Genomic DNA, 11,935 nt, shown 5'->3' with positions numbered 1-11,935 from the left:
ATTTGAACCGGTGACCTCTACCAAGCAACGACAAGCCTCAACCATCGTGCCACCACTATGCCACTTAACAAACAAAGGATGTGATTTATATTTAAAGTTCATCACATTTCATATTAGTGGTTGGGGTTGGGGCTAAGCCTTAGCCCTAGTCCTCGCACCCTTGGAACCAAGGGGTGGGACCAAGGGCTAGGGCTTAGCCCCAACTCCATGGTCTAGCCCTACCATAACACCATGTTGGGATCCTTTACACAGAACTTATGGCGGGGTTTGTTAAAGGGACCAACCCCAATCACATGAAGCTCAACAAAACCCTAGGCAAAGAGCAGAGGGGGTCCAGAGTTGGCCATATGAATCCTTCATACGACCGGGAGCACAGAGGCAAGGGTGCATGGCACTAGCTACATGTAGCGGGGGCCAACCCCAGCACCTATGGCTCGCCATGTAACCAAGCCTGTCAGATTTTTTGGGCGCGAACACAATTTGGCACTAGTTTGGGTTCTACGGGTAGTAATATGACCATGTACCTAGTCATTGGGGGCATGGCTGGCTGGGGCGGGCGGTTAGCCCCGGCCCCTGGGCAAGTGGCCCCATACAACCTTAATTTTTAGAAACTGGGCATTAGTGGACATTTTAATTGTCTTACAGTTTCATTTGTCGAGAGAGATTGAAGGCCAGGTTTGTGTGTCGGTTATGGGTTTGGGGCGCTCAAGCTAGATTTGGGTTGAATTGTAGGATGATTAGCCAGGGAATTGGGTAAAAACTTGGAATAGTCATAACTTTCTCAATCTTTGGCCAAATGAGGTGCAGAAAGAACCCAAATGGGGGTTTTTGACAGTTTTGGATCCATTGGAGACATTTTTTTTTTGCATTATAAGAATTGAAAATTCATTTAAACACACATTTTTGAGCATAATGAAAGAGGCCCTGCATTGGAAGTTGGCCCAGGAGATGTAGCCTAGGAGAGGAGTGAACTCATTTATCATGTTTTGTTGTTATGTGTTTCTAAAATTGTTTATTGTCTCTGTTTGGTTGTTAATTGTGTTTAAAAATCATTTGTTAATGTGTTCATTAACTTGATCCATTACCCAAAACACATACAAAATTTCACTTGCAATTTGTATATCACCTTCAGTTTTCAAGTACATATCAATCATTTTGGTGATCTAGCATGCCAATCAGTATCCTTACAATACTCATAGTAAAAATACCTTTGATGATCCAAATCCTTCTACCTCTGTTAAAACTAAGAATGTTAAGAAACAATAAGAAACTTCTTAAAATTCATTTGTTCCATATTTGGAGTATGATCTCATTGTAGATCCCAAAATAGTAAAAGCCAATATCTAAATATTTGAGTTGATAAAATTTCCTATGGTACATCAAAAAACTCAAAAGACTCCCACTGAAATATTTAAAAAAGAAATTGCTCCAAATAATGAATTGGCTAATTTTGACAATAATAGGATAGGTCCAGACACCATAAAAAATTCTCCTTAGATGATTCCCCCACACAAATGAGGAAGGATAATGTTGCTCATTTTTTTCTTACCTTTGAGATTGACAACAAAAATGTACACAATTGCATGGTTGACTCTGAAGCTTCCTCCAATGTTATGACTATTTCTCTTTGTGAAAAAATCAATGTGAACATTAAGTTATCCAAAGTTAAAATTGTCCATCTTGATCACAAGAATGTTAAGGTTGTGGGAGAATTAAATGATGTGCTTATTAGACTATCCTCTAACCACGGGATTAATTAGATAATAGAAATTTTTGTCATTGATATTCTTGAAGCTTATGGTTTATTTTTAATCAGAGACTAGTTCCAATGTTTGAATGGTTACTTCACTACTGATTGGTCACATTTATGGCTTCCTTGGAAAGGTCAACCAAATAAAGTAATGGTTAATAGAGAATGTTACATTTACTGATCTCAATTATCCTAATGAACCAATCCTAATAAATGATTCTCCTATTGAAAATAATGGTATTAATTCATTTTTTGGTAATTTCACTATTGAAATTCCCCTTTCTTGAATTCTAAATAGAAATATAAACTTGCATCCTCTACTAAATTAGTCACACCTAGTAAAACTTTGATTGATGCTAAAATTGTTAAAACTAATAATGATGAAGTGTGGTCATTTTATTTTTATGGATCTAGATCCAAGGAAGGTGAAAGTGTTTGTTTCTTGTTGCTTGATCCAAAGGGAAATAAAATGTTTATTGCTTGTAGGTTAGATTTTATTGTACTAATAACATTACAGTGTATGAAGCTCTCATGCAAGGGCTCAAAAAAGATATTGATTTTATTGTTAAAGTTTTGATTGTATTTCACGATTCCAATTTTATAGTTAAGCAAGTGCATGATTCTATTCACTCTATTTCTGCTCATTTAAAAAATTACCAGACTGAGGCATGGAACTTGCTTTCAATTTTTTTAGATTTTAACATTACTTCCATTCCTAGATCTAGTAATCAAGAAGTAGACTTGTTAGAAAATGTTGCTTCTAGATTGATACCTGCTAAAGTTTTTGAACTTGATTCTTTTTTTATTGAGTTAATTTTCAGACCATCTATTCCTGATAATATAACAACTGCCGGGTATTTGACGATGACCATCTGATCATTGATTTCCTCCACATGGAAGACAACTTCCAAGATGCAGTGATTGACAAGCTTACTAATGAAGAAAATCTTCGTAATTTTTTAGAGGTTCACCAACGACGCTCAATTGAAGAAATGTTCAATCTAGTAAACTATACTATGAAATCTATTCCAAAAAATTTTAAGATTTGCATGCTAAATTTAAAGGAATGGTAAATTGAAAATCTAAAAATTCCTCCATGTGATATGAAATTAATTTAGGAACTTAATATAATCTACAAAACATTAATTTAGGGGTTGGTGTACCCCAAAGGAAAGGTCAAACTTAATCCTTTGTTCAAAGAATACAAGGATTTGTTAACTTGGACATATGATGATCTGAAAACTTTCAATCCTAATGTAACGCAACCCGTCATCCCGATGAAACCCCAAACCAAAGCCTTTCAACAAAAATTGAGAAAGTTCCACCTTAGTCTTGAGCCTATTGTTAAAAGTGAGTTAAACAAACTTTTGGAAACTATAATAATTTTCCTTATCCATCATACTTAGTGGGTTACCAACTTGGTACCTATGAGAAAGAATAATGGATACATTCATCTTTGCATTGATTTATGCAACCTTAGTAAAGCCTCTAACAAAGAAAATTATCTGGTTCCACACATGGAACATATCTTATAGTGTGTTTCTAGCTCTAAAATGCCATCCTTATAGGATGGTTTTTTGGGCTATAACCAAGTCACGCTTTCCCTTGTTGATTATCTAAAAATAACTTTAAACACTCCAGGGGGCACTTTTTCCAACAAGAAAATTCCTTTTGGGATGATTAATGTTGGCGAAACCTTCCACAGAGTGATGGATATTGTCTTTCGTGGCTTAATAAATGAATAAGTTGCCATCTATTTGGATGATGTCACTTTGTAGTACAAGAAGAGATATGATTAATTGTCTCATTTGAGAAACATATTTGAGAGATGTAGAAAATTTGGCATTTCCTTAACCCAAAAAATTGCCTCATTTGAGAAACGTATTTGAGAGATGTAGAAAACTTGGCATCTACCTTAACCCAAAAAATTCCATTTTTGTTGTTACCAACGTATAACTAATTGGTTTTGTTTCTTCTAAGAATGGAATGATGATTGACCATGAGTGAACCCAAGCCATTTCCAGTTTGTTTCATCCTACTTTTAAAAAGGCTATGTAATCCTTTCTTGGAAAAAATAATTTTGTTAGAAGGTTAATCCCCAGTTTCTCTAAAATCGTGAGACTACTTTGAAACCTAGTCAAAATGAACTCTATCTTTAAATGGAGATATCATGAAAAGGAATCCTTAAATACAATCAAAAAATATATCTCAGAAGCTCCTACTTTAATGAATTTCAAGTTCACGAAGGACTTCACTCTATACACCTTCGCCTCTGATAATGCTTATGATGTCATTCTCACTCCAAAGAATGAGCAGAATGATGAAATTAATATTGCATTCATGAGATCTTCTTTCAAAGGAGTATAATTAAATTACTCAATAGTTGATAAATAAGACTTTTTTGTATTTAAGGTAGTGCAACATTTCAGATCCTATTTGTTGAAATCTAAAACTAAGGTTATTATCCCCTACATAGCAGTTAGAAACCTTCTGGTCCAAAAGGAGCTCAGTGGGAAAAGAAAACACTTGATGATAGCTCTTTAGGAGTATGACCTTGAGATCAAACATTCCCAAACCGTAAGAGGACAAAGTCTATGTAAGCTAACTACTGACTTTGTTAATTCACGCAATGAAGATTCCTATTTAAATATTGAAGCCTTTAGTCATAATGAAATTTCATGTGTTTCAACTAACTCTGATTCATGGTATGCTGAGATTAAATTCTTTCTTATGCATGGTATTTCTCCTTCACACCTAGATGCAAAGAGAAGAAGAGCACTAAGGCTTAAAAAAATTGAATGATTTACATTCTAGTCCTATTGTTGACCATTTTGGTGGAGAAACCAAAACACATAAAGTTTTAAGAGTTGGCTACTATTGGCAACACTATTTACGGATTCCCACAAACTGACTCAGAAGTGAAATATCTTCCAGAAAATGTTTGGTAGGGTTAAGAAACCTACATTTCAAATAGAGCCCGTGACATTTGATGTTCATTTTCAACAATGGGTCTTAGAAATTGTTGGTCCTGTTAATATTGCCTCATCTTCAACAAAGTTTATTATAATGATAACATATTATTTCACAAGATGGGTAGAGGTAGCTCCTCTTTGAGCGGTAATACTAATCAAGTAATATAATTCCTTGAAACCAATATTATCACTCATTTTGGTATTCCAGAATAACTAGTCTTTGATAATGTGTCATAGTTTTCTTCTCTTGATATAAATAATCATGCTCTAGAGAAAGGAATAAAAATAAAATATTCAACAAACTATTACCCTCAAGGAAATGGACTTGTTGAATCACCCAAACAAAAAAATGATTAAAATCTTAAAAATAATATTATCATATCATCAAAAGAACTAGCACACTGCATTATTTAATCCATCATGAGATGATAGGGTTACCCCAAAATCAGTCATTGGAAACTCTCCATTTTTCCTTGTTTATGGGAGAGAAGCTATACTTCCTCCTACCATTTTATTTCCTTCATTATAGTTTTCCCAAAAGTTGCAGGAAACCGAATGTCCTGCTATGAAAAATAAAGTAATTCACTGCTAAGAACAAGCTAAGAACAAGCTTAATCAACATCAACAAATTATTAAACGTTGGTTTGATGATAAATCCTCCTCTAATAGGAACTTTGAAGTAGGATATTTAGTACTTAAATTGGATAGAATGCATAAGGAAAATGGAGACCATACAAATTTTCAAAAGTTGTGTTTGTGACCATTCATTATTACATAAAAGATTGGTCCTAACCTTTCGATTGCAAAATTTGGAAGGATAGCCTAAATCCCTTCTAGTCAATGGGAAACTTATGAAAAATTACTTTTCTTGATCCATGTGGCAAAATTTATTCAGTAAATATTTCATTTCAATCTTGCACTTTGTTTTATTTTTCTTGGTTTAGTTTTGGATTTATTTATGCTAGTTTTTCTTGCTTTTGTTTAATAAAATATGGTTTTGTTAGTTTTGTTGACCAAAATGACTACAGAGAAAAATATTTCTGACTGAAAAACTATGTTGCGAGAGTTTTCCTAAAGGAAAATGTCTCTCATATTCAAAATTTATGATTGGATTCTCTTTGGTTTTGACAATCTGTTACTAACCTGATGAAAATTATATCTATTTTCTTGTCATTAATCCAAAAAAAAATCCTTCATTCTAAAGAATAAATACTTTATCGGGGTAATTTACTATTATAGAAATGATTTATGGGAAAATATGATTAACCAGTGAAATGATGATTATTTTCAACTTCTTATGTTATTCTTTCTCTGGAGTGTTTCATATCTATTCCCTATCTAATAGAGAATTTCCTTGAAAATTAATAAAATATAAATTATCCGAAGGGCAGGAGGTCTCATTAAGAGTCGAACACCATGATCATAAATTATTATGAAACAAAATTATCGCATCTAGCCATCAAGCCATGGTAGTGTCTTTCAGTCACAAAACTAGAAGATGGGAGGTCTCATCACAAGCCTTCCTGCTCATTTTTGTAATCTTTTGTGAATGGAATTGTAACCAATTAGTCAACAATCCATAACAATGGCCTTCAGATAATCCCCATTAGTTAAGAAAAATGTAAATTCCTAGCATATTGGAAAGAAACATCTAGAAATGGTTAAAGGGTATCCCTATCATGGCTATAAATGCTTGGTGGAAGTAGTGGCCATGCCCATGGTATTGAAGTTACTTTTCAAGCCATCATTTTCCGGTTAGCTTACATTCCCTAAGATTTATTTGTTGGGTGTGGAGCCTGATTATCTTCTTCATTCAAAGGTCTTGTTTCAACCGTGTTTGGATCCCAGTCCTCGACAAGGGGGTGTCAGGGGGCTTCTCCCCACCCCTATTGCTGCAAGAAAGTGCCCCCAAAAGAAAAATTTAGATAAAAAATGCATTGTAAAATATTGTAATTTCGTAGTCAATTTGGGTCATTCATTAGGAAAATATCTGATTATAGAAGTTATGTTAATTCAGGGTTTTTGTCCCTAGAAGGTAACCTTCAGTTTATATGAGGGAATTGTATTGTGGTTGCATATTATTTTGTATGAGAAGAAAATAGTAGATTGCATGAGAGTGAAGAGGAAGTTACAACAAATTTGATGTAGGTTGTATCCCTTCAGTTTGTTGGATAATATAAATGAAGGATTGGTTGTTTCTTCGTGGACGTAGCCCAAATTGGGTGAACCACGTATATCTGTGTCTCTCTTATTTTATGCTTTTTTTGTGTTTTTGTTTCTGCAATATTTTGTCTTCCATTGCATTGTTATTTAATTTAAAACACTTGGTATCAAAGTCAGTGGTCTATTTGGCTAATAAACTCACAGGAAAGAAGGGTTCATAGTTTAAGTGGGAGAAATGGCAGAACACAATAGGTTTAGGGTCGAGAAATTCAATGGCTAAAATTACCAACTATGGAAGATGTAAATGGATTATTATTTTTATCAAAAATATCTTTACCTATCATTGAGTGGAAAAGAAAAGAAGTTAATAAGTATGACAGATGAAGAATGGGAGATTCTTGATAGAAAGGAACCAGGAACAATATAGTTGTGTCTGGAAGCATTGGGGGCCTTTAATATTTCAAAGGAAACGACAACTGGGATATAATGAAGTCATTGGACAAAATATATGAAAAACCCTCGACCTCAAAAAATGGACTTCTTATGAAGCGTTTATTTAATAGGAATATGTTGGAAGGTGGATTTGTTGTTGATCATTTAAATGAATTTAACATGGTTACCAGCGAGTTAAGTTCTGTTGGGGTAAATTTTGATAATGAAGTTTGGGCTATGTTGTTTTTTTGCTCATTGCTAGAAAGTTGGAATGGCTTAGTCATGGCTATCAATAATTCTATCTCTAGATCTAGTACTTGAAATTTTGACGATGTTGTTGGTGTTATCCTTAGCGAGGAAATGCGATAGGAAAAGCTCAAGTGAGACAACATGTAATTCTTTGACTATAGAGACTAGGGGAAGAAAACTAGAGAAAGGAAAGAGCCTGGGACATTGTCGTAATTCATGGAAAGGCAGATCCAAATCTAGATTAGGGATAGTATGTTGGAAATGTGGGAAGAAAGGACATCTAAAGAAAGATTGTAAATCTCATAAGGGAAAAGAAGGACATGGGCATCAAGGGAAAAATCAAGAAGCCAATGTAACAAGTGATGTGTTGTAGTATGTTATAATTATTTCATTAGAAAATATTATTGATGCTTGGGTGGTAGATTTAGGGGCTTCATTCCATACCACACCTAATAGGAAACATTTTCATGACCATGTTCAAGGATATTTTGGAGATGTTCATGTGGGTGATAATAAACCCTGTAATATTATTGGAATGGGTAAGGTACTTATAAAACAATAGAATAGATACCAATGGTTGTTAAAGGAGGTAAGACATGTTATATATCTAAAGAAAAATATCATTTCAATAGGGAAGTTAGGAAGTAAAGTTTGTGTAACTACATTTATAGAAAAAAATTGGAAGGTCACTAAAGGAGCCCTAGTAATAACAAAAGGAGAAAGGGTTGGTCCATTGTATTTATGCAATGGTATTTCTAATTCTGCTAATGAATTAACCTCCACAGGAGTAGATACATTACTATGGCATCTTAGGCTCGGACACACGAATGAGAAGGGGACGCAAATTCTTCACTCAAGTACTTTGTTTCTAGGTTTGAAGCATGTTGATTTGGATTTTTGTGGGAACTGTGCTTATTGAAAATAGAATAGAGTGAGATTTCTCAGAGTTGGGAATGAAAAATTAGAGCTTGTGCATACAGGTGTCTGGGGAACTACAAATGTATCATCTCTTAGTGGCTCTTGTTATTATGTTACTTTTATTGATGATGAAACTAGGAAAACCCGGGTTACTTATATTTGAAATATATCTGATGTATTTGATACTTTTAAGGAATGGAAAGCTTTGGTTGAGAATGAGACAGGAAAGAAGTTGAAATGTCTCAGATTAGACAATGGAGGTGAATATTGTAGCAATGAGTTTGATAATTATTGTTCAGACCATGGAATTTGTAGAGAGAATATAGTTCCAGAAACACCACAAGAAAATGGTGTGTCAGAAAGGATGAATAGAACAATCATGGAGTGTGAAAGGTGTACGAGATTGCATGCAAGATTGCCTTTGCAATTTTGGGTAGATGATGTAGATATTTTTTTATTATCTAATAAAGAGAGGGCCTTAAAATTCCTTGGACAATGGTATTCCAGAGGAGGCATGGACATGAAATAAGGTAAACTACTCATTTTTAAAGACTTTTGGTTTTGAAGCATTCCTCCACATTAATAAGGAAAATAGAAGAAATCTTGAGGCAAAATCAAAGAAGTGTACCTTTATTGGATATGGTGTTAATGAGTTTGATTATTGCTTATATGATTATGAAAACCATAAAATCATCAGGAGTAGAGATGTGGTATTCAATGAAAATGTCTCGTACAAAGATCAGTTGCAGGGGAAGAAGCATGAAAAAGAAAATGCATAATACACAGTGCTTGATCAAATCACAGAAAAAATAAATTTAAAGGTGCCAAGAAATCATAATGATCAACAAAAACAACAATAGACACCTCAAAATCCTATTAGTAATGTTAGAATATATACCAGGTTAAGTAGACCCCTTGAATGATATTCTCCTCCATTATATTATGTATTGCTAGTTGATTCTGGTGAACTAGAAAGATATGAAGAAGAAATGTAGGTAGAAACCAGGAAGAAGTGGGAGAAATCCATGAAAGAAGAGATAGACTCCTTAGTATATAACCAAACTTGGGACTTAGTTAGGTTTCCTGTAGGTAAAACAACATTGCAAAATAAATGGGTTTGCAGGTTAAAGGAAGAAGATGGGGGAAAAAAGAGGTATAAGGCTAGAATTTTTGTGAAAGGGTTTGCACAAAAGAAAGTTATATACTTTGATGAAATATTTTCTCTTGTTGTTAAAATGACTTCAATCAGAAGTATTTTAATTCTAGTGGTAGCAAAAGATTTGCATCTTGAATAGTTAGATGTAAAGATAAAATTTCTCCATTAATATTTAGAGGAAGAGATCTATATGCAACAACCACAAGGGTATGAGGTCAAAGGAAGGAGAAATTAGAGTGCAAGTTGAAGAAGAGCATGCCTGGCTTAAAGCAAGCTCCAAGGTAGTGGTATCTAAAATTTGTCATGTTTATGTATGAACAAGGTTATACTAGAGATTATTCTAAACATTTTGTTTATCTCAAGAAACAAAATTATGATAGTTATACTATATTGCTATTGTATGTAGATGACATGCTTATTGTAGGGTCTAACATGCAAGAAATAAATTTTCTCAAAGGAATATTGGCTAATTCATTTGCAATGAAGGATTTGGGTGCTGAAATCAAATCCTTGGTAAGAGAATAACTAGAGATAGGAAAAATCACAAATTAACATTGTCTCAGAGTGAGTACATACAAAAGTTGTTGGAAAGATTTAAAATGCAGAATTTAAAACCTGTTAGTATACCTTTGGCTAGCCATTTCAAACTAAGTAAGGAGATATGTCCCAAGACTAAAGAAGAGATGGATTATATGTCTAAAGTTCCATATGCGTCAACATTTGGAAGCTTAATGTGTGCAATGGTGTGCACAAAACCTGATATTGCACCAATGGGAGTTGTGAGTAGGTATATGAACAATCGAGGAAAATAGAATTGGAGGGAAGTGAAGTGGATTCTCAGGTATTTGAGAGGTGTCACTAATAAAGAATTATGTTTTGTAGGTTCAAACACTCTTCTACATGGATATGTTGATGCAAATATGACAGGTGACAAAGATAATATGAGGAGCACCACAGGGTATGTGTTTATTGTAATTCGAACAATAGTTAGTTGGGTTTCAAAAATGAAAAACATTGTTTCACTTTCAACAAAGGAAGTGGAGTATGTTGCTGCTACAAAGGATAGTAAAGAAATGATTTGGTTACAAAAGTTTATGGATGAATTGGGTAAGAAGCACGAGATTGGTAGGTTATACACGGACAACCAAAGTGTCATGCACATGCCTCTTGACTTCATCAACTGAACAATAGGGAAATAAATTAACCAAGCCATGGAAGGAAGGATCTGATCACTTTAACTAGCACTTTCTACTAAAAACAAGGTCAAGGTAACTAGACATATGCCTATATTTCCGAGAAACATCATCAACAGCTACCTAAAGTTGTGAACATTTTAGGCTACAAGGTACAATACTTATGTAAACTCCATCATGGAGGGGGAAGAAATGATAAATTCATCTTGCAAATAACTTGACATTTCATTCTAAGACTAAACATATACAACTCAGGTACCATTTCATACAATGAATTTTGGAAGATGGACAATTGAAGCTAGAAAACATACACACTAGCTAGAATCGCACAGATATTTTAATGAAGGTGGTAACCAAGGAGAAACTAAATTTCTACTTAGTTTCAACTGATATTCAATTATGGTTTTAAAGAAGATAAATAGCGAGGTCTAAGTGGAAGCATTGTCCAACAAGTGAAGTAGTGGTGGATTTGCTTTAATCAATCTCCAAGTGGGAGATTATTGGGTGTGGAGCCTAATTATCTTCCTGATTCAGAGGTCTTACTTCAGTCGTTTTTGTATCCTAGTCCCCAACAGGGCGTGTGAGTGGGATTCCCCCCCCATTAGTGCCACTAAGCAGCATCCCCAAAAGAAAAATTTAGATAAAAACTACATTGTAAAATATTGTAATTTCATAGTCAATCTGGGTTGTTCATTAGGCGAAAGATCTGGCAGTAGAAATTATGTTAATTTAAGGTTTCTTTTCCTAGAAGGAAACCCTTGTTTTATATGAGGGAATTTTACTGTGACTGTGTATTATTCTGTATGAGAAGAAGAGAGGTGAATTTGTGAGAGAGAAGAGGAAGTTATTGCGGATTTGTTGTAGGTTGCATCCATTCCAGTTTGCTAGATAATATAAAGGAAGAATTAGTTGTTTCTCTGTGGACATAGCCTAAATTGGGTGAACCACATCTATCTCTGTCTCTCTTGCTTTTATGTTTTTGTGTGTTTGTGTTTCTGCAATATTTTATGTGTTCCATTGCTCAGTTATTTAATTTCTAACATTATTATTGTTGAATTTTTTATCCCTATGTTGTAGCGGCTACAACCACCCTCCAAAATTT

The sequence above is a fragment of the Pinus tabuliformis genome, chromosome 2_2 (genome assembly GCF_031772625.1).
Source record: "Pinus tabuliformis cultivar Carrire ecotype Pingquan chromosome 2_2, CPIR1, whole genome shotgun sequence".
Taxonomy (NCBI): Eukaryota; Viridiplantae; Streptophyta; class Pinopsida; order Pinales; family Pinaceae; genus Pinus; species Pinus tabuliformis.
This window is presented reverse-complemented; position numbering follows the sequence as displayed.